We start from the raw sequence: 27,264 nt of genomic DNA, 5'->3' as shown, positions 1-27,264 counted from the left end.
AAATGCTATTGTGCATTCTCTGAAAACACCTTCAACCGCCTTTTTGCTATTGGCATTCTATGACCAAAAATATTATTTAGGTGTCTTATATCACCTCTCAAAATTTTTTCCACATGAATTTAGAATCTCCCTGTATAGTTACATGCACAGGTTTTTGATTTATGATGATTTTTCTCTCTCGGTTGTCCTTAAACTTTTTTCCACAGCAGAGCTCCCTAACAACAAGTTCTAGATGTCTGCTGCATAAGGTCAGAATCGAACTATCGTTCATTTATCCACCAACTGCAACTGACGAGGAAGAGACGAAAGAGAAGTGTAATTGAGCTCATAGACTCTGGTGCAGTTCAATATCCTATTAATTGACGACGGAAAGACACACGATGAGAGAGAGAAAAAAAAAGGCGAAATAAACTCCTTCTCTCTTGATGACACATTTTACGTAAAAAAGTCATTTATAGTGGTGACAATAACAAACTTGACACGAGTGATAATGAATCACGGGTTCCAAAGTTACATAAAATAACGGTGTTTGTAGATTGTATTTTGGTGCTATATTTGCAACTGGAAGACGTGATATATAAAGTGCAATTCGGAAATTATTTTTTTTGTGAGAGAGATTTTCATCTTGAAAACACTAATTTTTCGAAGTTGATCATTTTTATTATTTTTGTCGCACCACGGTCATTTTTTGCACATGAGGGCTAATTAGACTGCCCTACAGTTTGCTGCTGATTCCGAACGGCAGCGTTTTATGCTCACCAAGGGGTTTGTGCTTTTACCCCACTCTCTGTATGGGACTCCCTGCGGTAGCAATCGTTGTTCGTGTTTATGTTGTCGCCGTTTATGTTGTACCCTCGCATCAAGAAAGTTTTCGACAAGGACGAATCGGGTATCGAACTCGCGACACATGTAAGCATCCTTTAGTACTTTAGACCAGTGTTTCTCAACCACCGGGCCGCGACTGATCTGCCGTTTCCCTTTCCCCCATTCATGTTCCGTTAATCATATGTTTGACCGGGCCTTCCACTTACAAAAATAAATGAAACCGGACCGAAGGCTTCCAAAGGTTGAGAACCACTGCTTTAGGCTAATATCTTATCGACTTGGGCTACCAGATCCTGATTTTTCAAATAAACATACTGAGATGGTGTCTTCATCATCCACAAACTACGAAAATTCACAAAAAAATTATTTTGAAAATAAAACCGTAGTTTCTCGAAGGATCGCATCAGCCGTTACGTGTTTTAGAATTTTTTCTGCAATTTTTCCGTAATAAAAGTTGCGTGTCAACGTTATAGTTAGGGATGTCTCTCATTCTCTCTCTCTCTCTCTCTATCTTCTATCTTTCTACTGTCCAAATACTGAAATATCGCAAAAATCTTTCCGTAATAATTGCTGCAATCAGTCAGATTCTATCCTGATATAGTCATATTTAATATTATTCAGAAAGCGATTTCCAGAAATGTTCGAATACCCTTTCCATGGTGTGTGAGAAAAAGTAAAAAAAAAAGCGTATCTGAACTTTTTAAACTAGATGCAGGTTTCATCAGCGTATTTATCCACCACCACCCATAGAACAAGGCCATTGGATATACTCTATTGCCATTGGATATACTCTATTACCATTGGATATACTCTATTGCCATTGCATATACTCTATTGCCATTGCATATACTGCAAAAGGAGGTAAAGATATTACATGCGTCGACCTGCTATATCCAATGGCAATAGGTGAAATGGCCTAAGAGAGTCTTGCTGACTTTTGCTGACGGGGGAGGGGTCAAAAATGGATACGTAACGCTGACGTAATACTTGAACGGCACCTTAGCATCATTTCAATCATACGCATGCATCACACACGAGTAAGTTATTAATTCCTCTATTTCTAAATGGTCTTTTTTTTTTTTCTCTTCCTTTGATCTATGAAGCGGTCTCGATCGACACCAGATTCCAATCGTAAGTTAATTATTGATAATGATTTTCCTTTCCTTTTATGTTATGCCAATTACCTTAAATATATTCCTTATATCATATTCCTTATGATATAGCAATTCGTCAGTTTATTTTTACATATATTTCTGAATACAAAAACCAAATTAAGTCTTTTCCCAAACTATAAATAGTAAATTAGAGCCAGAGCCGGCGGCTAGAAATAAATGATCGTGGTTCTTTGAAATCGCAAAAAATTTAAGGTGAAATTTAATGCATAGTAATTCTAATTTTCAAGCACGCCTGGATGTTCTATTTGTATGAAGGGATATTTGAGTAATGAACCTGCATTTGGACATTAGAATATACAGGGTGTCCTGTATACGGGTATGGTTCTAATTTAAGAAATATTCAAAATACGTTTGGAAATCACCCTGCACCAGTTTTCAGAGTGAAAAAATTGCAGTGTGTCATAAAATAAAATAAAAACTAAATTTTTATATGGTCTCCCGTCCTCTAACTTCCAATTAGGAAGTTGTTGCCCTGTCTCTCCTGTGCCTAAGATTTTTTTATTCATTGTTTTTAACTTCAGTATTCACTGAGATATTTGAATTCCAAAAATTGGGGAAAAGGTGGGAAAGAACAACGTAAACTAACGGGCAATGCTCGTTTCTCCTATTTATGCTGTTCTTTCCCAACTTTTATGCGTTTTTTGGATTCAAATATCTAAGCAAATATTGCAGTTAAAGGGAGACTTTTTTGTTTGTCTGAAAAGAGTGACAGGTCAGGTTTCTAATTGGAAGCTAGAGGATAGGGACACCGTATGGAAATTCAGATTTTTATTTTATTTTGTGACACACTGTATTTTCACTCTCAAAACTGGTACCAAGGGATTCCTAAACACATTTTGCGCATTTCTTGAATTAGAACCATGTCTCTACGACGTTGATAAGACAAAGGCTGCAGCATTAGGACTTACAAGACAATCTGTATACACCAAACTATACTGTACGTTTGGAGAATTTGTTTTTCCTCTTGAAATCAAATTTTAACTGTCTTAATCACTGGTCTCGTGCGGATTCATCGTAGCCATCACATTAGAATTTCACATCATTATATTGTATAATTTATGTCATAAAAATAATCTTGAACCAAGTTTTGTTGAAGAGATACAAGAAAAAACGGGATATTTTTATGCAAAAGTTATGACGGCTAAAATTACGGGGATATCCCGTAAAATATATAGGCCTATGGGTTATATAGTTACTCTTTGTATAGGGTGTCCTGATTTGGCCTTCATCTTATCAACCGTTCGTCGCAGGGGTATGGTTCTAATTTAAAAAATGCTCAAAATGTATTTATTAATCACTCTGTACCAGTTGCGAGAGTGAATATAGTGTGCCACAAAATAAAAATAAAAATCTGAATTTTTATACGGTTCTCCCCATCCTATAACCTCCAATTACAAACTTGTCACTCTGTCTCTTCTAAGCCGAACGGGAAGTCCCTTTTAACTGCAATATTCGCGGAGATATTTAAATTCACAAATCGGGGAAAAATTGGGAAAGAACAGCATTAATGAGGGAAAGGATCTTTGTCTGTTGGGTTATGATGTTCTTTGTCAACTTTTGCCCGATTTTTGAATTCAAACATCTCAGTAAATATTGCAGTTTAAAACATGGAATTTTTTTGTTCGTCTCAGGAGAGACAGGGCAACCACTTTTCCATTGGAAGTTGGAGGACAAAGGGACCATACAAAAATTTAGATTATAGAGCATCCATATTTTTATGGGCATCTTTTTCTCAGCCATCTCGTTGGGCATTTTGCCTGTTTTGGCGTCGTATTTGTATTTTTCATTTTGTGACGACACACTGTATTTTCACTCTCAAAACTGGTACGAAGTGATTCCTGAACACATTATGAGCATTTTTTTAAACTGGAACCATACCTCCACGACGGACGGTTGATGAGATAAAGACCGAATTGGGATTTACAGGACACTCTGCATACATGTCTCGAGCCCGCTAGCGACATAAATACCGCATATCTGGTCCCGCAGACTGAAAAAAAAAAAAAAATTGCTCACTCCAGTTATAAACGATTAACTCAAATCTTGAAAACCGAATTTTCAAAACTCAATTATACCACTTAGAATGGCCCGTGAAAATACAACAGCGTTCACGCTGCTTAAAAAATTAACAATAAAATAAAATTTATTTCGAAAAGAAAACACTTTTCTCCCTTAAAATAGGGATTTCTAGGGATCAAAAGAGCTGTAAAAGGGGCGAGAAAAAGAAATTGACTCACACTAACTCATTAGGGCCAGAGAGGTAAAAGTAGGACACAGACTCATTATATACATACACAACTATCTACATTTGAATAAATAGACGATGACGATGGCGATGATGATGATGACATCGACGAGATTTTTGTTTTCTCCAGGGAAAATGAAAAAAAAAACGTTTCGAAAAAACACTCTCGAGGCTTTAGAAACAACAATAAGCATTATTATTTATTTGAAGTTTAAAAATGGACATAGATTATTTTTTTAATTTTATCCCCTCTCTTGAAAGTCATTTTAAGTCCATGATTCAAAAAATGATGTAAATACGCTAAAAATTGAAGTTATGTATGGGGAAAAAAATTACCATTTCTAATACATTTTTTTTTCTCACGAAATGCGCGACATACTTCTCGCACAAATAAAATAAAATAATAATAATTACCGCATAAAAGAGCAAATACATATAAATAATCACCCGAACGGATCTCGAGCGTGGATTTAGATTGATGTAGCATTTGCTATCGCCGAGTGATGATTGATTATATCAAGTTGTTTAAGATTGATTTATAAGATCTTAACGGCCACTTTCACTCTATATAACTACGGGGAAATATAGAAATTATTATTCTTTTTTTTTTTGTGAGATGTGTCTCATTACTGTTCATCTGTTACGGTAAATGTGATAAATCCGGTTATTATGTATAAACGCCGAGCAGTTTAGGTAAATTTGATAAATTTCTCCCTAGATTAATCACTTTTACCGGCGAATATGGATAGCGCCCAAGCGTGGTTTGTAAATTTAATAAGTACACAAAAAAAAAACCTATAACTTTTACCGGTGATTATGTATAATACCCATGTGTTGCATCGTTGGTAAACATGATAAATCGTACTTTATGATACACTATACTACATGATAATGCATGCATGTATTGTATCCTTTTATGTCTGGGGTTCGATCGTAGAACTTGTAATCATTATATGGGGTCTGACTATATTCATCACACATAATAGATTCATTTGTAATTTTTTTCATATTTATGAAATTCACTAATTACACTAGGATATTATTCATTATCACAAATAAAGGCGAGAAATTTTTATTTTGGCCAAATGTCCGATTTGGCTAAAATTTTGCACTGATCGTGTTGTTTTTTTTTGACTGGAACAAGATAGGGGGTGGAAGCTAAACTTTGAAAAAGTATAAAAATACGAGCCACCTAGACTTCATACAGGGAGTTCTGTAAGTATTGATGTGATTTCTATCTTATCAACCGTTCGTCGTAGAGGTATAATTTCAATGTTAAAAATGCCCAAAATGTGTTCAGAAATCACCCTGTACCAGTTTTTAGAGTGAAAATACGGTGTATCTTATAATAAAAGAAAAAAATCTAAATTTTCATACCTCGTCCTCTAACTTCTAGTTAGGAAGTTGTTGCTCTGCCAACAAAAAAAAAAAATATTCCATGTTTCCAGGTTCGCTGAGATATTTGAATTCATGAAAATTCAGATTTTTTTTTCAATTTTCTGACACACTGTATTACCACTCTCAATTCTGGGTACAGAGTGATTTCTGAACACATTTTGAGCATTTTTTAAATTGGAACCATACCTCTACGACGAACGGTAGATGAGCCAAAAGCAGCATTAGGACTTACAGGACAGACACTGTATATTGACTGCATTTTCTCTCTACCTCAGGAAAAGATTTTTGATGCTTCCAACCCTGACAGGACTTATAGCGAACCCAACATTTATTTCAATTTACCGTGCAATGAAGAGAAATGCAAATTCCTTCGTCTGTAAGTTACAGTAAGTTACTTTCTTAGACTCTTCTGAGGGCCAACCCGTAAAATTGTTATTCACACCGGGTCGCGAAATTCCCGAGCACTTAATCTGCGATTATGGATGACCGAATGCTTCGTATGTAAATAATTTCAGCTTAGATAGCTCTCACATTTCCATCCAAATGGCGTAACGCAGCAATATCGTCAAGCTCTGCTCAGTAACAGCCAAATCGGATGCATCTGTTGCTTTGTGTTTTTTTATTCTTTTGAATTATCATGAGGGTTATAAAAGATGTCAACCTCTTTATATGAAATTTCAACAAAGAAACATCTGGAGCTGAAAGACCGCATCCATTTTTCTACAAGGAAAAAACGAGATATTGCTTTGTAATACACTATTTCCGACGGAGCAAAACAGAGTGTCGTGTGCTACACAGTCTGTTGCTTGCCTCATTCATGTTATATTTCTCTATACAAGTGGTACTTAACCTTTTTCAGCCGTGACCCAAAATCAACAACACGATCAACTTCACGACCTATAGGTGTACTTTTTTTTTAAATATAAAACTTCTTATTAAATATTAATGATTAACACAAAAATCTTAATTTTTTGGAATTAATAAAACCAGTCCACGGTTTCTTAACAAATGAGCCAACAGGACTGGGCCCAGATCCCTCAAATCGAACAGAGCCCAAATTAGTGAAATTTCTCACTAATTCTGAAATTACTTCTTCCATAAAGTTTGAATTTCCATAAATTCTGGATAAATTTATGGATTTTAATTAATTGAGGAATTCTTTGCAATGATACAGGGTTGATGAAGAACATTTTTATCTCATTGAATTTTTTTACTTAAATGCGTTCATGAATAAATTTTTCACAGGAAATTGCGAGTACTAATATAGGGTTTTACACAACCGAAATATGAGAACGATTTGTCTAGCATTTTTCTGAAATTCCACAAAATGTCTAAATTCGAAAATGCACTCAGACTTTTCGCTATATGAGGAGCTAATTTTCAAAAGGGAACATTCCCATTTTTGCTAAATTTACAGTAGAAGTACGTAACGTAGCAAAAACGTATTTCGGAGGAATAGGTTTGCTTTACAAAAGTAGAAAATAGCCCGACAAGTGGCATATAGGAATGGTAGAAGGATGTTTAAGCGTTATGTTTCTTGATCAACTTTCAAGAGAGTTATCAATATTTGAATTTTTGAAATGTTCCGTTTTGAAAGAAAATTAGTGGAAACATTACATTATTTTGAAACATTACATTACCTTTTAATTAAAATTTAATCAGGTCAAAGTCCGGAAAATAGGAAATTTCTACGCCATCTGTTGATTCCAGAACGTTCTATAACTAGCCCATGAAGGTAACCTTATTGCCCTCTCGTCGTTGACATAAGAAACACGATCATTTTACAGTGGAATCTCCCATAACGGACACTCCCGTTAGCGGACACCTCCACTGACGGACACAATTTTGAATTATATCAACGGGACTTAATGTATCTTACTATTCATTAAGGGACACTGCTCCTTAGCGGACAAATTTTTCGGTCCCATACGTGTCCGTTATCGAGAGACGAAAAATATCGAAGTGTATGAAAAAAGGTGGATGTGTTCCCTTTTGATAGAAACCACTAACTTCACACAAGTTCTTCAAAAGTTCCCTTTTGAAAATAAGCTCTTCGTATAGTGCACAAGCATGTTCACGTGTGTTTAATTCAGTAAATCAATGTTTTCCGATGTGCATAGCATGTTGAAACCCGTCTCTTTGTTTTTCCCGTGTTTCGAAATCGAACAATAAGCTGTAATGTTCCTTTATTAAAGCTAAGCTTAGCACTGAGTTTTCTCAAACATTGTAAAAGTTTCATTGTTGTTTTGACTAGGAACAAGATGTCCCCCCCGCCCCCGTAAGAGCACCCCGCAGCTTTCTTCGGGTTTGGTTGACCTGTTGCCACAGAGCAGCTGGTTGACATGTCACTCGCAGACGAGATGGTAGACCGACATGGGAGCCGAGGCTGAGGACTCAGTCGATGTCGAACAGGGGCCTATCATTTAGGGGGGTATCCCTGACTTTTGAAAATACACTAAATGGGATATATATATATATATACATACATTGAGTACATGTGCTTTGTCAACCAACCCCCCCCCCCCCTGGAAAAAGTTGAAATGACGGCCCTGAGATGTCGAAAGACTTCTTCCTATCGTTGGGCAGAGCCCTAGTGAAGAGTTAGGTTATCGGAGCTAAAAATTGCATGACCGTTACCGTCTGTGGCTGGGACGTTGTGCGAGTGTGGAGTATCTTAACTGGGTCCAGGGTTCGATCGATTGAAACTTGGTGTACGGGTGAAGTACTCTATCAGAGTACACAATCAGTTTGAGGTTGCTGCTGTACAGCCGAATGAAAGAAGAGCTTCTATCGGTTACAGAATGAAGACGGAAATAGGCCTACGTATAGGATCCCACCGTTCACAAAAGAGTAATGCGCCTGGCACCATAATTCTTGTGTGGTGTAGAAAATGGCACACATTCTCATATTTTGTTCCCTGCTTGGCGAGTATTTCCCGCATTTGAAGGCCTATGAATCCTATGTGAACTAGGTAACATGAGGTATCGGCCTCGTATGCTTCGGTACGTTGCAAGTAGGTACTTGCAATTAGAGCGTAGACGGGAATCAACTCAAAGGAGCCATTTGACTCACTGAGGACCACATATAACAGCGTTTTTTTAACCTTCCTTCGCACGTGCCCCCCCCCCCATTTAAATATTTTTGTCGTTTCCCCCCCCCCCGCCCCTTATCTGGGACCAGGCCATCAATAGAGGATCGGGAAGGGTCTTCTGAGCCGTGCACCGGACCAGAGGGGACGCAAATTTCACCCTTTATCCTCTACTTCAACCTCACAAGGGGGGCGCAAAATGCATGCTTGCCCGGCTGACCAAGAATCTAGTTGCAGCCCAGACTGGGACCCTCTCCCCTTTATTCCATCAAGGAGTAACCCTCCCTACTTATTTCATAGATTTTTTTTGAGCAAATTCGCAGTCAACAAAAATTTAATGAGCAAAGTCGATCCCTGATTCAGTGAGGATTCTCGTAAGGGTTTTATGCAGTGCCGCGCGCGCGCGTCTCAATATCATGGAGCCTTCTTGAAAAATTAGGTTCTGAGACCCCATATACTCAGCTGAAAGTATAATATTTATTTAATCTCTCTCTTGCAAATCATGGTATCAGATCTCTTTATGTATAGCTCCCCTCCCCATTGATGACATCACGGCCAGAGCCATATCCACATGGGCCACGGCGGACTCAGTTCATTAACTTGAAGTTGACTCACGCGTTAAGATAACTCGTGTTCTATGCAGGGCAATTTTGGCAGCATAAGTTGTCCCCTCCCCCCTAATTGACTGGGAGTACTTTGTCCGGATGGGCCCCATTCATTAAAAGGGTCCTGGATCTATGGACAGTTTTGTTTCATTATGACAGAAATCACACCCCCCCCCCACCATATTTCACTTAAAAAGTTTCATTTCTTTGCATCTTTTTTTTACGACGGCTCTTTGTGGCCCCATTAGCAGCCTGTCATGGCTGCCCTTCAACTTCATTTTCACCCCCAATTTCATTTTAAATCAACATTAACTTTCCGTTGCCTGTGGCTTTTACATAATTATATAACGTTCTGGAATGCTGAGTGGGATTTCAGCTAACGACCGTATGCTTCTCCAGCAAACAATGTGAATCGACTCCCCGAATTTCGCTGAAGAGTACCAGAAAATCCTCCTTAAAACCTGGATTCGTCACCCGAGACATTCACTCTATCTATCTTCTCTCATCATTCTTTTTTTTTCCTTCTTTCGAACCGAGCACACGGTTTTGAACCCGGGTTCTTGCAATGGGAGTCCGTCACTCTCACCACTCAACCACCACAGAGGTCGCCATCGCATGTGAAAGAACGGTAATTCGGAAGTTAAAGTGAAGGCCATTATAGATTATTGGCAGCTCTCATAGCTTTCTCTGAGACGAACATACACCAGCTTGCATGCAAAACGATGTGGGGGGGGCGGGGGCGGGGAATCACTGTCTTCAGATCAAAAGCAGTTCCTTCTAAGTGATACGTATGGAGTATTTTGTCATCAAGAACTCTTGTCACTTTCTCATTAGATCAGTCCTGATAATTGTATACATTTGGGGCTATGGGCAAATTCTGAACTAGTACATAGAGAAATAGGGCGAGAGTATGATATACAGTGATATTACTTATCACGCCCCCCGTGAGCGTGATAAGTAATTCAACTACAATTATGCTCTTCAGCTCAACGCTGCCGGCAGAGTCCTGATCACCGAGACTAAATAATTTATGTTATTGACTACTCCTTTACAGCACGCCGACACCGATCATATTACCATACAGCAATTTACCACCGATCGAGTTGGGTCGGAAATGATGACACCGTACATCGGTTTCCGCCTCAGGTTCGGTAGGGAAAGAACTTGTTATCTATGTTCTGATATGGAGACTAGAAACATGAGGGTCAATTTAAGGCCCAGCTCGATGTATAAGATATTAAATGGATTCCACGTTGTTACTTACGAGAGTTCCGATATCTCAGCATTATTGATATCTTTTCTATTCTTTAGAAGCTAATATCGGTAAGTGATATGCGAAACATTTATGAAGAAAGTATACCTTCGCCCCCACATCCAGCGGCTGGGCTCTTTCGTGGGCCCTGGGCCAGACTTTTCATAGTGAAATTATAGTGTGAGAAAACAGAAAAAATTATAAGAATCATCTTGAACCAGACGGACTCGAGCCCAATCAGCCCCACCCTTTAGGGGAGACCATGAAGTATATATTGAATTGATATTCCGTAAAGTTCCGATCATGCACATAAATATTTGAATATGGAAATGAAACTTTTACCGTAAAAGTAACGAGTAGACATAACGAGACAAAAAAAACGGGATATTCATATACACCTATTTACTGGTATGACAAAAGTTCCTGAATTTTTCGCGGCATGAATGCGGGTCCTACATACGTTATCGGCTTCAAATAACTGGTCTGTTTCAGAGGCGATGGGCTAACTAATCCCTTATACTGTTATCAGTTCTGTCTGGTCTGGACTGGACTGGACGAGGGTATCCAGAGTCGATCACGAGCTTCTGGGCCTTTTCCTGGTGAGGCTCGCCATGCGGTTCGACTTCCATTTTTCGACGCCGTCACCGAAGAGCGCCTTCAGCTCGCCGTCGCCGTTGATGGCCCCGATGATGTCTGCGCAGGTGGCCCTCTTGGGTTCGTCGCCCTTGTTGGCGATGACTTTGGCCACGGCCTGGAACAACTCGACCAGAAGGAACTGCTCGACTCCTGCCACGTAGGCGGCCGTCGCGCGATCCGCTCTGTCACCGTTCTTCATCAGCATCAGGTGGATGTCTTCGATGGGGAAAACATGCTCGTTGGTCATCGGTTTGACGTCGGTCTGCGGGGAAGCCATCGATATGACGTCGGTCTGCGGGGAAGCCATCGATATGACGTCGGTCTGCGGGGAAGCCATCGATTTGACATCGGTGTGCGGGGAAGCCATCGATTCTGGCCCTTTTTGTTTGGTCCCGTGTCGAGTAGCCAGTTTGTACAGCGACGTTGCAAGAACTCTCTCTTAGACTTTTGGAGGAGATCACCGAAAAAAAACCGAACCTTCACACTTGCCTGTTGATAGAGGAATTGGAACACCGTGAATTTCAAATCTTAGATCTCACGAGAAGCGCGTCGAACGAGCTCAATCAACGGTGATAAAGTAGGGCTATTTATCAGCTTGCGTATCTGGAAACTATAAATACAGTATATTGCGGTACATATCAAACGCTGAGGTTGGACTGGATATTAATGCTAAGAGATGAACTTTGTAAAGTAAAGTTTGTCGTATATATCGAGCTTATATTACTGGAGGGAGAATGACGTCAGCGGTGTCCGCCTCGTCAGTGCTGAGAATAGTGCCCTAAACACCATTTGAAGTAAGATCACGTGACGTGTTTAATTTCTCAGCGCAATCCCCGTTATTTTCTTATGGCATCCAAAGGAGTTTTAAAAAAATGAATAAAAGAGATAATTCCAGAATTAATGAAAGAAAAAATTCTAGAATTAATGAAATAAATAATTATCTGGAATTAATTAAATAAATAATTATCTGGAATTAATTAAATAAATAATTATCTGGAATTAATTAAATAAATAATTATCTAGAATTAATTAAAGAAACTATTTCAGTCAGTGCCGTAACCAGCCATTTCTGTACCTTTGCAAGAATTTAGGCCCCCCCCCCCTTTTGGACCCATTCTGGTCCCTGTGCGGGTACACTTGTCGCACCTGCCTAGTTACGGCACTGATTTCAGCATTAATGAAAGAAATGAGATGATCCAGAATCGATGAAAGAAATTACTCCACAATTAATGGAATAAAAAAATGCCGTCTTTGTTACTGCGATTCAACCGCACATTCTGCGACCAAAAATGATCTTGTTTAGGATCTTATATCATCCTTTCAAATTTTTTCCCCATAAATTTAAAATCACCCTGTATTATTTGTATTATTCTTTATAACGGGGCATGAACACAAAACTGTTTTTTTTAGTATTCATCTCATTCCGCAACCCCCACTCGATTTATAACACATTTCTTCTGTATCTATGCGTCAAAATGTTATTGTGTGTAGGGTCGAGAATGAAGTCAGCCATACTCTTCCCCTAAATTCTGACTATTACGGCTTTACATCATACACATGGCAAGTCACAAATTAAAAAAAAAATTTACCTGCAATAAATTTGCATAAAATCGCTGAAGGCATTTAATGTATTTTCCTAACAGATTCATTGAGTTCTAGCACTTTGTTATGGATAGGCTTTTATCAGATTGCCCCACTCATAATGTTAATTCGTAGACATTCCCCTTAATGCATACAATCTGAGTTATCCAGTTTTATAGCCAATTGGTTCTCAATATTATATTGTCTTTACGCACGAGATCGTGTTAACAGATTAGTACTGCGCTACCGAGAAAGGGCTAAGGAAATAAACCAATCGAAAATGGGGGGGGGGGGAGAGGGAGAGAGACAGGGAGTATACGAGCCAATCGGATTAAGCAAACAACTCATTCATGGCATTAAAGCCCATGAAAACACAAATATACAAAGCAAATATAGCAATAATGAGTCAACGGTGGTGATGGTTTTCTAATGCAAAGTAATATCCGTGACATTATGCCATGGATGTCACTTCACGAATTAGACACCGTTGAGATTTAGAAAATAGACCACGCCAAAATGAAAATAGAGTCAACGTTACTGTGCACGTGTGATGTCCATGCACAGTTCTCAGGTATATTATACAGACATAAAATGTAGTGCGTCATGTTATGATATAGAGAACCCCCGATTGAACGTGTCGCGTGATTAGCGTTTACATCCATATCTTTGGCTATCACGGTCCACAGCTTTAGACACATCGGTCGATAAGACAGAAGAAAGTTCAAATTCACACAAGAAAGGATGGAGCAAAAGAAATTTGAAAAAAAGAAGAAAAGACAATAGTAATATGATTAAAGGCCAGCAGGCCCTGGGTCATACAGCGCTCTAATATTTAAAGTTGTGAGATGCTTTCCAGATTCACCAGTAACGTTGTGTATTTAATACATTACCAGGGCAGGGGCGATTGATGGCCTCAAACAGTTTTTTGAAATGAAGTTGAGCCCCTGATTATATATACTGTATTACCGGACGGAAAAGTTGGCACCAGAAAGAAATAAAGCATACCCAATTACAGAATTTACAGAAATGCTTACACACACTTTAATGGAAAAAAAAAGTTCTCAATTTTTTGAAAGAAATGTTCAAAATTAATGAAAGAAATGTTCAAAATTAATGAAATTAGTAGAAGTGCAATTTTAAGAATTACTGAAATTCTTTTTATAATTTTTGATAAAAATTAATACAAGGTATATTGAAACGGAAATAATTTTGCAGAATTACCAAAATAAATAATTGCAGAATTACCAAAATAAATAATTGCAAAATTACCAAAATATTGTTTATAAATAGTTGGAAAGGCAAAATTACGGGGGAAGTACCGAAATGTCTCGTGTTGTGTAATGTCTTAGTGGGAAAGTCGGAAAAAAAGTCATAAATTTAATAGATATTTTTTTCAACGTTAAGTATCAATGAATAATAGCAAAATATTTCTCTCAATATGATGAACGCTAATTCTGTGGATTTTTTGGGAAAACAGTATAAAAATGGACAAGCGAATTTCATCAAAAAATGTGTCGTTATATACGAGATCGTTGCGTTTTCATCGACGTTATGGACAAAGTTAATTAACATTATTCTCTATGGAATCAATTCAGGCTGCGTTATTGACATTATAGTGCAAGTGTCGTTATAACCGAGGTCGTTATTATCGAGTTGGACAGTATACTGAAGCATCGTGCCTAACGCGTTTTCTTCAGTAACAGTGAGAATGAAACTACGCAGGGAGGGTGCAAAATCTCCAGGCCACGGGAAAAATGCGGCCTGCCAATTGGTTCCATTGCCTGCGAAAGATGTTCGGTAGAAAAGTACCAATACATATAACAGGATTAATGCCTCGGCTGGCCATATTTTCTTTGTAAAAAGTATGAGCAATTCGATATCCATAAATGATATCGCCAATTACAGGGGAAAAAAATTATCAAAGGTAAAGTTCTCAATTGCAGCCAAAAACATTGCCAAAGGCAAGTAAAGTTTGCCAACTGCCACTAAAACTACAGAAAAATCCCCTATGGCGAGAATTAGAAAGCTGCAAGTCACGAAGTTCGAAAAAAAAAAGTTTCGAATTTTTTTTTTCATTCCTTCTTTTCCAAATTAAAATCGATTATCTTACCTTAATCTTACCTTATCTTATCTTATCGCAGTAATACCTTATTCATATAATGGGAGCATTAAAAACGTCACAAATCATTATTTCGGTACCAAGTTAACCAAAGTAGACATTCCAAGGTCATTGTTGCTGCGCAGTTTTTTTGACCATGTCGGGACTTTGCCCAATTGCGACGGACTTTTAAAGTAGCCTAGTTGGGGGCATGTTTTGGTACACGTGATTTGACAAGATTCATCAAAATTTGACAAAGATTGATATGAAATTGTACATTTGTATAGAGTTCATGCACACAGACAGACACACACACAGAAAATCAATTTCATAGACATATAGATGTCGAATTTTGTGAGTGTCATCTGTGAGTGAAATTTGAACTTTTATTTATCAAAAAACAACTCTCAAGGTCACATGATACGATACATTAGTGCAAACTACCACTTTTTATATCAATTTGTTTATTTCTTATTAATTTGATATCTATTCTTTGCTTGATATTTATTCTTTGGAGATGCGGTCTTTTCGTTATCTCTCTATAGGATAATAGAATTCAAAGAACTTCTTGAACGAAAGGAGTTCCTAGAAAAATCCAAACTTCCTTAGTTTTTCACGATTTGCCGTAGTACCGTATTTTGTGGTAGAAGTCCGTAGAAATAATGGAAATTCCGTAGTAGTTGGCAAGTATGGTTACAGACACTTCAGCATTCATCATCATATATAACTCACATGCTAAACAAAAATCAATATCCTAATGGTGGTGAGGCCCCAATCTCCATAATTCTTTCTCTGTGTTTGATACATTTGTGAGATTCATATATTCGTATGACTGATTAATTACGATAATGAGTCATAATTATCACAATATAATTTATAAGATGAAAATTATCTTAACTTTTTATTTCAAAAATCCAAGCAAGCCTTGTTGAAAATTAGGAAAAAAATATTGTGACATCCAACTAACAGTATAATACTAAGATAAAGAAAATAGGAAGCACCGAGGAATTTCCGCAGCAAGATCAAGAGATTTCAAGAAAAGAAAAAACAATAACAGAGAAAAGGTAGGAAAAAAAAAAGTTGTCGGTCACTCGGGCACGGAGGCAGAAAAACTGCAGTTATCATGGAGCTGCTGTTATTAAAAGAAGAGGAATAACTACTGGTGAAAAATAAGAAGCAAAACCGAAGGTGAATAGCGATGGGAAAAGATGACGAGATGCCTTTGCCTTGCTTGCTATTAAGTTTGCTCAACAGAAGGTCGCGCTCTTTCCCCCAGGACACAAATTCTTCTTCACCACTCACAAGGCATTCGTATATGCGCATACGAGATAGGTAAGCCTAGAATGCCTATAGGCACAGACCAGGCCACGCAAAGAAAACAAAAAACACACGCAAACACGGGGGCATCCTTCAAGAAAACGAACCGATCCAACGTCATCTCACCGGGATATATTTTACGTACTACTTATTGAACATCATAAGTCTATATCGTCGGCGCTCAAGCAAAAGTCACCAAGTCCACAAAAAAAATTTTTTTTGATGGACTACTGCAGTATATTAAAATTTCCAATTAAATATTTCCAGGGTGTGAACAGTTGTGAACCACGAACCAGTAAATCTACTGTAGGAGTTAAAAAAAAATACTTAAAATAATTTTTACTATTTTTCATAACCACTCGAAAGTTTAAATTGGCAAATTCTCTCAAAACTGGGCTTGGTGACTTCTGCTTGAACGCCGACGATATATACGGAATATAATGTAACAAATACTAACCAACCTATCGAAAATGTATGAAATTCACTTTACAATATTTTTTGCTCAAGGAAGATGACACTGTAGTCGAATATTTCTTAACAATTCTTCGCCATGGCCAGTGTCATCTTAACGCATGGGTCCACCCGGACACGGCCCGGGGGCCTTACGCGGATGGGGCCTCAGAAAGATGAGAAGTAGTTACATTTTTCGAGAATTTCTAAGGTGGGGACTCAGAAAAATCACTTGGTCCGGGGGTTCATGATGCTCTGAAGACGGTCTTGCCAAAAAAAAAAAAAGGAAAATGGTCCCTCTGGACTACATTTTCTTCTCGTGCTCCCCTCCCATCTTATCTAGACCACCCCTCTTCTTCCTCATCCTTTGAAGTGAAACCCTTTCTGCTTATTGAATTGATTTTTCAGTGTATATATATATATATAAAATTGAGGATAAAAATTTCCATAACTACATATAAGAACGGTCTTCGAACCCCCTGAGTTAGAGATTAGCGAGCTGCATTGGTTCATCTCTTGGTACCATAGAGGGTCATCTCAATATCATGGAGGATTCCTGAGTAAGAATCAATTTAGCCGGAAGTAACAGCTAACATTTACGTAATTACTCTTGAAAATCACAGTACCAGAGCTCATCATGTAGCCCCCCACCCCTTCCCCGTGGACGGTCCCTAGATGGTCGACGCGCTGGACCCGATTTACGTATGGAAAAGTCTCACGGGCTCCATGATTTTTGAACTTGAAAAACTAAACATATATTCACCGACTAACCAGAGATCTTTGATCTTCGTCGTAGGTATCCCAAAATTCCGGCGTTGGCCCAGGACCCCTCAAATCAAAGTCGGATCCTGCCGATACGTTAATGGTCCCCCTCGTTCTATGAGCAGCTTTGCTGAATTGTGAAAAAGTCTTTTTCTCACGATATTTCACTTAAGTGTGAAATTTCACTTAAGAGTTTTATTTTTTTTACATCCGAATTGTTTTTCACAGCGGTCTGTAGTCACTAACCGCCTCTCACGGCTCCCCCGTCCACTTCATTTCCACACGTGGCCGCCTCCCTTCCCGTAGAATATCCAAGTACTATAAGGGTAGGGTTCACATGGCCCCAGGTTGGTAACCACTGTTGTATACATAGTATACTGTGTTTGTTATCACAGTAGTACTTAACCATAATGTATTTATCACGTGAAAAAAAGTTTTTTGAATGTTTATGGGAATGCAGTAAAATATATTGTTCTTTGTTTCGAATATTATATATGTGGTATTGTTTTGAGTTTTACATGAGAGTTATATCTCGTGTATAAAAATGTTATTTATTTCATCAGACTTTATGAAGAGAATTCATGGGGGAATCATTTCATCAGAAAAAAGAGGAAATCCGAAATTTTGTCTTTTCAGAAATATATTACTGGATTTCATTATTTCCCTGGCGCAACTTGTGTACATTACTGAAAGTTTATATTACTGCTACACGCATTGCATACAACTAGAAGAAAAAAAAAACAAAAATGTATGCCGTCTTCGAGTGTGTCCCCATGCCGCAATGAAATTATCCAACTTGAAGATTTCGACCTGGCTCCGTATGCGAAGGGTTTTCCCTTCTGACATTTTTTATTATATTTTATTACTGTTATTATTTTATTTTTGTTTATTATTACTTTTGCAGTGTGAATTTTATACCTTCTGGAGTAGTTGTAAGTAAATAAATAAGTAAATGAAAAATAACTTAATATCTAAGAGTCCACGTGCTAAAAATGTTGGTCACAATCCAACCAAGTACATATGTGTGTGTGTGTGTGTGCATCACGATATTACTTTTATGGAAACAATTGGAAAACTATACAGTAAACAATATTGGATTGATTTGAAATCCGTTATTAGCGGCTGAAATTTATGAACCGAATGATGAGTATTTTTCATATAAATTTTCTTTTAATTTCATTCATATGTGATCAAATCGTTTTATAACGGTCGTGGTCCTTCAGTTCAAATTTCAAAAATTCAATTGAAATTCGGTTCCCATGAAATACAAATACAAAATAAGATGCGACAGCAGGCGAATTGCCCCACGAGGTAGTTAGGAAAAAGAAAAAAATAATAAAAACAAGAAAAAGAAAAAAAATTGAAAATTTAACACAAGTAATATTGGGGAAGAAAACCCATAAATTGAAGTTTTATGTTGTATTGGTGACATTATACAATACCACTAATACTATACCCGTCTCTGGATGATGAAATGCTTCGAAAGTTTTCGAAGTTGTTCGAAATTAACTAAGGTTTTGTCAATTCAGTATATACTGCATTGAAAATTATTACTCTGATACTAATTCTTTTTTTTTGTAATAAAGAGACTTCGTTACATGGAGATTTGACTATATTATGAATTCAGATTCTATGTGAAAAAATACTTCCGAAACATTGCCATTCTCAATCATAGATTTCAAATTTACTCAATCCATAAGTTTTTTTTTTTTTGATTTGCTACATATGAAGAATTATTTGGACTGTCTTCTAAGGTTATTGTTGAACAAGGAAAACTACCACTTGTTCTTGGTATTTATAATCAGAATTTCACGCCGAGATCTAAAGAATTGAATGTTCAAAACCTTAATCTTGAGTACAGTTTGCTAAAGTACTGAGTGAAACGTAACTAATCAAAGTTTTCTTTGTATCATTAAAAATGAAGTCTGGTCTAAATTTGAGAAACAAAGTTATAGAAATTAATCAGTTTTTCAAAAAAAAAAAAAAAAAAATCACACGATATTTTTAAATAAAATGCTTTTACAATATTACAATTTTCTTCCTAAAGTTGGAGTTCTTGACTTTTTGTGTTCCGCGGACCATGCCCAATAGAATAAACGTCCGGACCCCTTTGCAAACTAATATGCAGTATATAGCAACATATAAACAGTTAATTGTTTTCTTACCCAGGCTCACGGAATCTAAAAACTCTCCAAGCCCCCCCCGTTAAGAATCCCGGTCCTAAAGAATACATTTTTCCTGTCATAGACGCATGGTTACTCGGTCTTTAAAAAATTACGTATTATAATGGTCAAAACTTCGTATTACGCTACATATAAAATTAAAAAAAAATTCTATAAATAGGCAATCGGGGGATATCAGTCGAAAAACTTGAAACCAAAAGATATAAATTAGCTAGAAATAAATCTTTGCAGAAGAAGAAGCAATTCTCAACGGATATAAATTTCTGCATACGGTTGTGATATTTTCAAGTATTTAATATAATAGATATTATAAAACTCTAACAATTTTCAATGATGAATGCCGCAAGTATGCTAGGTTTAATAAATTCAAATGCAAAAACAAAGGCCTCAACATGCAAAATGCCCAATGAGGAGGCCGAAAAAAAGATACCCAGATATGGGTGCCAAGTGTGTCTGCAAGGCAGCAACCCAAACTAAGAGTAATTATCACGAAAATACTAATACTTTATGAGAAAATATAATACACTGCACCCCCTCCCTCACATAAAAATGTTGTTGTCTTATCTAAATAAGGATAGCTTCTCGATTTATCACACTATTTATATCGTATTTCCATTTTTTTTAACTCTCCATGGTCCAGTATATATTTGAATATGCATGGTAAATATATGGCCAAAAATAAAACTCATTATACCAATTTATTTTCTCAATTTTTTAGGTATTTTAAAAAATCCATAATTTAGTGTTATTTCAGTACATAATATGGCTATGTAAGTAGTCTTTTTTTTTTTTTTTTTTAAACCTGGAAAGAGTTGATTCCTTGTTTGTGTGATTTTTCGAGAGCTGCTTAAATTTTACGTGTTCAGAGATTTATGAAATCGCACCAAATTGAAGGAATTGAAAATAAAATTCTAGGTAAAAACTATCCAACTTTGCTAAGCAAGATTTCATCTGTTTATAGATGACAGTATAATGTAGGCGAACTGTATTCCCCTTAATTAGCACAAACTTACATCCGTATTTGTAAAAATATTTATTTCAATACGTTTTTATGGTGATGAACCGTAGAGGGTTAAGCGTGTCACATGGGGAGGGCAATAGAAATAATTATAACAACGTAGTTTTTCTCTAATAGGGTTGTTAATAAATGGAATAGCTTACCCCCGGAGGTAGTAAATTGTAACATAATTGACACGTTCAAAAAGAAATACGATAAACATGTTGGGGTAAATCGAGAAGCTATCCATACTTAGAATAAGACAACCATAAGTATTCTTTATGGGCATTGTATATTATTTTATCATGTGTATATATTGTTTATAATTTTTGTTATGTATTTTTAATTAGGTTGCTGTATTTTTGAAATACATGACATCCATATTTTTATGGGCATCTTTTTCTCAGCCACCTCGTTGGGCATTCTGCCTGTTGTGGCGTTGTATTTGTATTTGCATATTTATTTGTATTTGTAAGTAAACCAAAAATATGAAATGAACACATTCACATTTTGGGATTACTTACGTTGTTATTATTATTTCCATTATCTTACCTCAAAAGTAATTTATTTCCATAGAAGATCGAACGTGTCAATTGTAGTAGATTTAAGCTCGTTATAGAGTATTGCGTGTTTGGTGCATCAGTGGAATTAAATTTATCCATAAAACACACAGCTGTAAGAAGAGGCGTGAAACAACAGTGAAAGAATAATATATAATTATATTTTGGGTAGTTAACACACACACACACACACAAATAGGAGGAAACGGAGAGGTTATCAACTACCGGAACTGTCTTCGTTTTTGGAATCCGCCTTTGAAAATCCGTTTCGAGCAAAACAAACGAACTACAAACACACTTACCACTTCGTCTTCTTGTTTGTTGCTGTAATTTTTTTTTTCTTTTCCTGCGTCTTGTCTTTTCCCTTCGTCCTTCCAAAGATCCTTCAACTTCGTATTCAAATGTATCCCAGAATACGTTTTATAATGCGATAAAAACAGAAAACAAAACTGAATGAAACGACACACGGGAAATATTTACAGTATAGACGGTGATGTCTCCTCCCGAATTATTGTTTTGCATTCAATACACCGTTTAGAAATGAGTCTCGACCGGCACAAAACACTGACATGTTCCTTTCTTTTTTTTCAAATTTCTTCTCAAATTTCGGAGAATAACAACAATGGTTATTATTTTTCAATGCGAGCGCGAGGATATTAACAACTCGGTGCACATACAGAAGCTGCGACAAGAAGCCCTCACTCACTCACTCACTGCCGAGTGAAATAATTCGCCAGAGGCCGCTTCTGCTACAACATTGGCCGATTCAGGTCATGCTGCGATCGAAATTATCCCTACGAGAGGGATTATTATTATTATTGCTTTTTTGTGGGTTTCTGTGGCAATCGGGAGGGAAATTAGGGATTTATCAAGCTGGGGGGAGGGAGCCTCAACAAAAATTTTTGAAATTCCTCTTGCATTTTTTTTTTCATCCTTATATCACTAGAAGTTTCTGAAAATCGCAGTTTTTCATGAATTTTAGAAAAAAAACATTTTAGATTGATAATTTAAACGTTTTTTTTTACTCATGTCTTCAAGTGGTCAAAATTAGTTCCGACAGTAAAATCTGATAGATTTCTAATTAACAAACTAATTATTAAGAAACATCATGAGCATATTCAAAAATAAATGTCTAATTTTGTATTAAGATATTCAAAAATAGTAGTTATTGTATCATTAAAAAGTATAAAATTTGTTTTTGGCATGTAATACTGTATGAAAAAATAAATTTCCGCATGATTTCGTACGCACAAGTTCTGTGCTTGATTATTAGAAATTTTAAGGATAATAAATTATGTGAGTAGGTTTTCCCAAAAATTTACTCTTTATCCTCTTACTCTTCCTCTAATTTAAGTGATTGGACTGAGTAGTTGGCAATCAGTAATTAATTAGAAATACAACGGAGAATATTTTCACTTAGAAAAGTAGCCATTGCTGATGATTTTCTAAAAACTGTTTTATTGTTTAAATTTCTCACACTTTTGGCCTATTTTGTTCACGGTGTTTTCGTTTTTAAAATACAATTTTGATATGAGCTTAGGTTAACAATAGGATTATTATTATTATTTAAATTTTTGCGAGTTTTTGTGGCTACTGGGAGAGAACTTGGAGATTCATCGAGCTAGGAAGAGAAAGACTCAACAAAAGTTTTTCAAATTCCCTCTTTATTTTATTTTCTTTATTTATATCCACTAAATCTTCTGGAAACCGCAGTTTTCATGGAATTGTTCGAAAAATAATAATTTACGTTAAAACTTTAACGATTTTGTTCTTACTCATGCCCTCAAGTGCTCAAAATTTTCCATTCGGTAATGGAATCTGGTAATTTCATAGATTAAGTGATTAATTTAATTGAGAGACTATTATTATTAAGAAATATCATGAACATGTTCAAAGGGTGTGTGTGTATTAATTTTATATAAAGATATTTAACAGTAATTCTCATTTAAAAACAGAGCGATATTTTGATAGAGATATTTGTTTTAGCGCATATTTAACAAAATAATGGTAGTAAATGAAATTTCGTATGATTTCGTATACACAAGTTCTGTGCGTGATTATGTAAAATTTTAAAGATAAGAAATATTGATAAATTTGTGTGGGCAGTATGTTTCAGAAATTTACACATACACACACACACACCACTACATGTGTGTTTCTCTCTTCAGTTCCTCGCAATGTAACGGAAAATATTACTATTCATAAAAGCAATTATTGCTCTGATTGAGATAATTTATAAAATATATCTTCAGGTTATGCATTCACCGTATATTTTTAGCCTATTCGCCACTGCATTTAGTTTCTAAAAACACAATTTTGGAGGTTTGTGGTGCTTAATGCTAATACGGCGCCTTAGGTTTGGTTTCAAAACATCATCGTACAACGTTCAAACATTAGATAAGAAAATTTCTTTTAAAATATCCAGAATTGGTTTTTAGTATTTAGCACGCATGTTTGGATAAATATCTGTTTATTGAATGCGAAAAAATAGTAATTTGCATGAAAGTTTTTTTCATCGATGTTTTCAATGGACAGGTGAATACTAAATGTAGAAATTTAGTTACTAAAAAGAATTGAATTTAAATATTTTTAAGTGTCATTATCATAGCTCAAAAACGTTCCAGTATAAAACAACGAATTGTCAATAATAACCTTAATAAATTTTCACTTTGAAAAACAAAGAGAAGAAAATGTGTAACTAGAAAAAATATTGATTATAAATTTATTCAATTTCAATGAAGCATGTAATTCCTTGTGTATAGTCATATTATAATAGTGCGTGTAATTTCCTGTATAATCATGTTATAATGGATAAGCATAATAATTAATAGGTTGAAAAAAAAAAAACTAAGTTTCTTACTGTGGATTATAGACCACTGCGTATTATCTGTCGTTTTTTTTCTCCTGAGAGGGTAGAATGAAAACAAATACTGCCGTGACCCGATTCAAAGCCACCATTTATTTTTTCCGGAATTCTGGCGCTCCAACTGTTTGGCGTTGTATCGAATTGTGAATATCCCTATCTAGTATTTGAGATTTGTTCACTGAAAGCATTTTAAAAATGATTCACAAAAAATGTACTTTTTATTGGCAATAGTTGGCGTATAGATGACAGTATAAGAATCAATGCTTAAAAAAAACCTAATTATAAATCTCATTTTATTTTTTAAGCCTTCATTATTATCGGATTATCAAGAATTATAAGATGATATTTTTTCTAAGAGTAGCGAAATTTTCATTTGCGGACTATACACAGGACATTACGGTAAGTCTAAATCACTAGAGAATTTTATAATCACGTCGCATATATATCCATGAATAAATGGAGACCATTCCGTTAAACTCAAGCATATATCAGTACACGCACAGTGGATTAGCTCGTATATTTTTTATATAGATTAAATGTATATAAATAATCAAATTTCATTTTTACTCTTGAAAATTATAATCATGATCACGAAATCGATCCTCGTAACTACAGCAAGAACTTCGCCACTGCAGTTAAACTATTTCTCATGGAATCTAATTGTTTAAGAGAGCCGGTTGAGAAACGCTTCCCCAAGAGAAAAGAATGTAATAAACATATGTAAGGGACCATTCAAGTATTACGTAAGCAGATTTTCAGCCATTTTTGACCCCCCCCCCCGGTCAGCAAAAGCCAGCAAAACACTGGCCCCCCCTCCCCACTGTCAGCAGCTTGGAATATTTCATATCTTCCAAAAGGGGTGGTTGATGACGTAAGCAACCTTAAAACCCTCCCCCCTTGTCATCAAAAGTCAGCAAATCCCAAACCACACCCCCCCCCCTCGATGCTGACGTAATACTTGAATGACCCCTAAGGGCAGTGAGAGCAAAAGTGCATAAACCCCGAGTTGTTGAATTTTTCTCTTATTGAATTGAAAATTAAATAAGAGCAAATGTTCAATGTACTGCTACCTAATGATTATACTTGAAATTATGGTTGGTCCACTATTAAACTCAAAATACGCTAATACCCGGAGTTGAGCAATAGGTGGGACCGACATTAAGCGCATAAGTCGAATCGGCGTAGGTTGGGGTACACAATTTTTCATACAAATACATTAAATAGTGGTTAATTGAAGTTAATTAACCTCCTAAGTTCCCATGGGACAATGTAGTGAAATTGCTTGTGTGATGGAGCCTAGTTGTCTCTCTCAGTTTTCTAGGTTAGTTGGATATAATATTTCTCAAAAACACTTCTTTTATCGAGAAAAAAAAATTACAATCAACATATACAGGTTTTTCTATACTTAATTGAAGCAATTGCCATTAACATTTTGAAATCGCTCCAAAATAAGTGAAAAGTCAGTTTTAGTGCAATATTTGGTAACACTATGGTCTATCAAAAGAAATCAGCTTCTTGTGTTGGAGCAGGTTTTTGTTTCTTTGCATAAAGTCAAGTAAAGTGTCGAAATTAGTTTGAATGGCAGCTGAGTCATTAGGTGCATTGCCAATAAATTTTAGATAGCATAATTTTGAACCCGACATATTAAACAGTGACCAAACAATTCTTCAAAAATGGAAGGTATGTTTCCAAATGGTTATCAGGTTCAAATTGATTTTCAAAATCTGTGGTATAGTTTACATCTTCAGATGCTTCCCTAGTTTCCATTTTTAGCACCTTAAAAATCATCTCAGCTTCTCTGCATACGATTTTTCTAATTGAATGGACAATATATTTTCACTCGATTACAACACTATAAAAAGAAATTCTATCTCAGCTACTACCCCATAGTGCTTACGAAATCTGCTGATTTAAAGAACAAGGCATTTTTCACAGAAAATTGCGTGATTCCGAAATCGCGTAAATCTGGGTGTGACCGTATGTCATCTGATAACACTGACGCAATTAAAAATTTGTTGGTTAAGACACTTTTACTCTCACTTGCCTCAATTCCGGTCAAATGCTGGTAAAACGTAGTTATTTGCCAGTGAGAAAGGAAAGAAAGAGAGAAAACATGTGGGAAACTGGATCGAACCCGGAAAGAGAACCGAATAAGAATAGCTGTGTTTTATCTTTTTGGTCGTTAGATTTCACTTTCATTGCATCACACTTGAGACATGAAGGAAAAAAACCCACCATATGTGAACTATAAACGGACTAAATAAAATAAAAACCAATCTATATTGTCCCTTTTCTTTCTTATCTTTGTCTTTGCCGTGAAACTTCCGGCGTTTCATAACAATTTGACCACTTTATTGAAGAAGAAGAAGCAGAGGGAGACCGAAGATTCGTTACCTGCTTTTTTATCCATTGATGTGTGTAAAATATCTCGACCTACATTCGTCGATTTTTTTTTTTTTTTTTTTTTTTTTTTTTTGACGAGGAGGAAACCCATGATTGCTGTTCAGTCTTGAGTTTTAGGAATGAAAGTTTAGCAACTTCGATGGGGAGGGAAAGAGAAGAGCACACCCGGATATACTGTAATTGAATAGCATAAAGATATTTCTGGGTTACAGGAAAGGAAAAAAAAAATTTTTTTTTTTTTTAAATTCATTTTATGGCAATACTCCATCGTGTCTTGATAAAGAACTCCTCCTTTCTCACTTTAAGGAAGACGTGGAATTTGGCATCAGTCTGTAGGTAATATTCGATGATTTTCTGATACTGTGAAACCTCGATATAACGATAGTCTGCGGACCAAGGGAAAAATATCGTTGTATATCGAGAGACAGCATTATATATCATCACATTTCGTCAAGCTTATTCTGTCCTTGTCATCTTTACGAACTCCACATTGTTATAGTACCATTAAAAAATTCATTTTAATTCAATTTTATGCGTATACTAACCATAATACCGGATATGCCTGGGTTTTTTCAATTAGTTTGAAAAAGTGACAAACCATTATAAAGGAATAAACTCTTATACATAATACTGGCAGCATTAAAGACGTGACAAATAATTGAAAAGGCATAATGCATGTCTGAAATGCACTGTTAAAGAACCGCGGTAACCCCCTTCCCCCCCAAAGTAAACATTCCGAAAGTTACTGTTGGAGCCCCAGGAACCATTGTTCCATTGTTGCCCGACCGTTTTTCGAGCATTTGCCCAACTCTGACGAACTTTT

The 27,264-nt window shown here is 36.2% G+C and overlaps 1 protein-coding gene across 1 annotated transcript in view; it reads right to left on the bottom strand.

Annotated features, from left to right (window-relative positions):
- The window catches only part of LOC149082968 (uncharacterized), an 85,318-nt gene extending 63,419 nt beyond the window's left edge, over window positions 1-21,899 (bottom strand). Inside the window, exon 1 of the mRNA XM_089236015.1 lies at window positions 21,475-21,899. The gene's annotated coding sequence lies outside the window, so the exon portion shown is untranslated. The remainder of the gene's footprint in view (window positions 1-21,474) is intronic.
- Window positions 21,900-27,264: the final 5,365 nt, after the last annotated feature.

The sequence above is a fragment of the Pholcus phalangioides genome, unplaced genomic scaffold (genome assembly GCF_987345545.1).
Source record: "Pholcus phalangioides strain wild (caught in Gottingen) unplaced genomic scaffold, Ppha-v1.0 ptg000009l_1, whole genome shotgun sequence".
Lineage (NCBI taxonomy): Eukaryota > Metazoa > Arthropoda > Arachnida > Araneae > Pholcidae > Pholcus > Pholcus phalangioides.
This window is presented reverse-complemented; position numbering and strand designations above follow the sequence as displayed.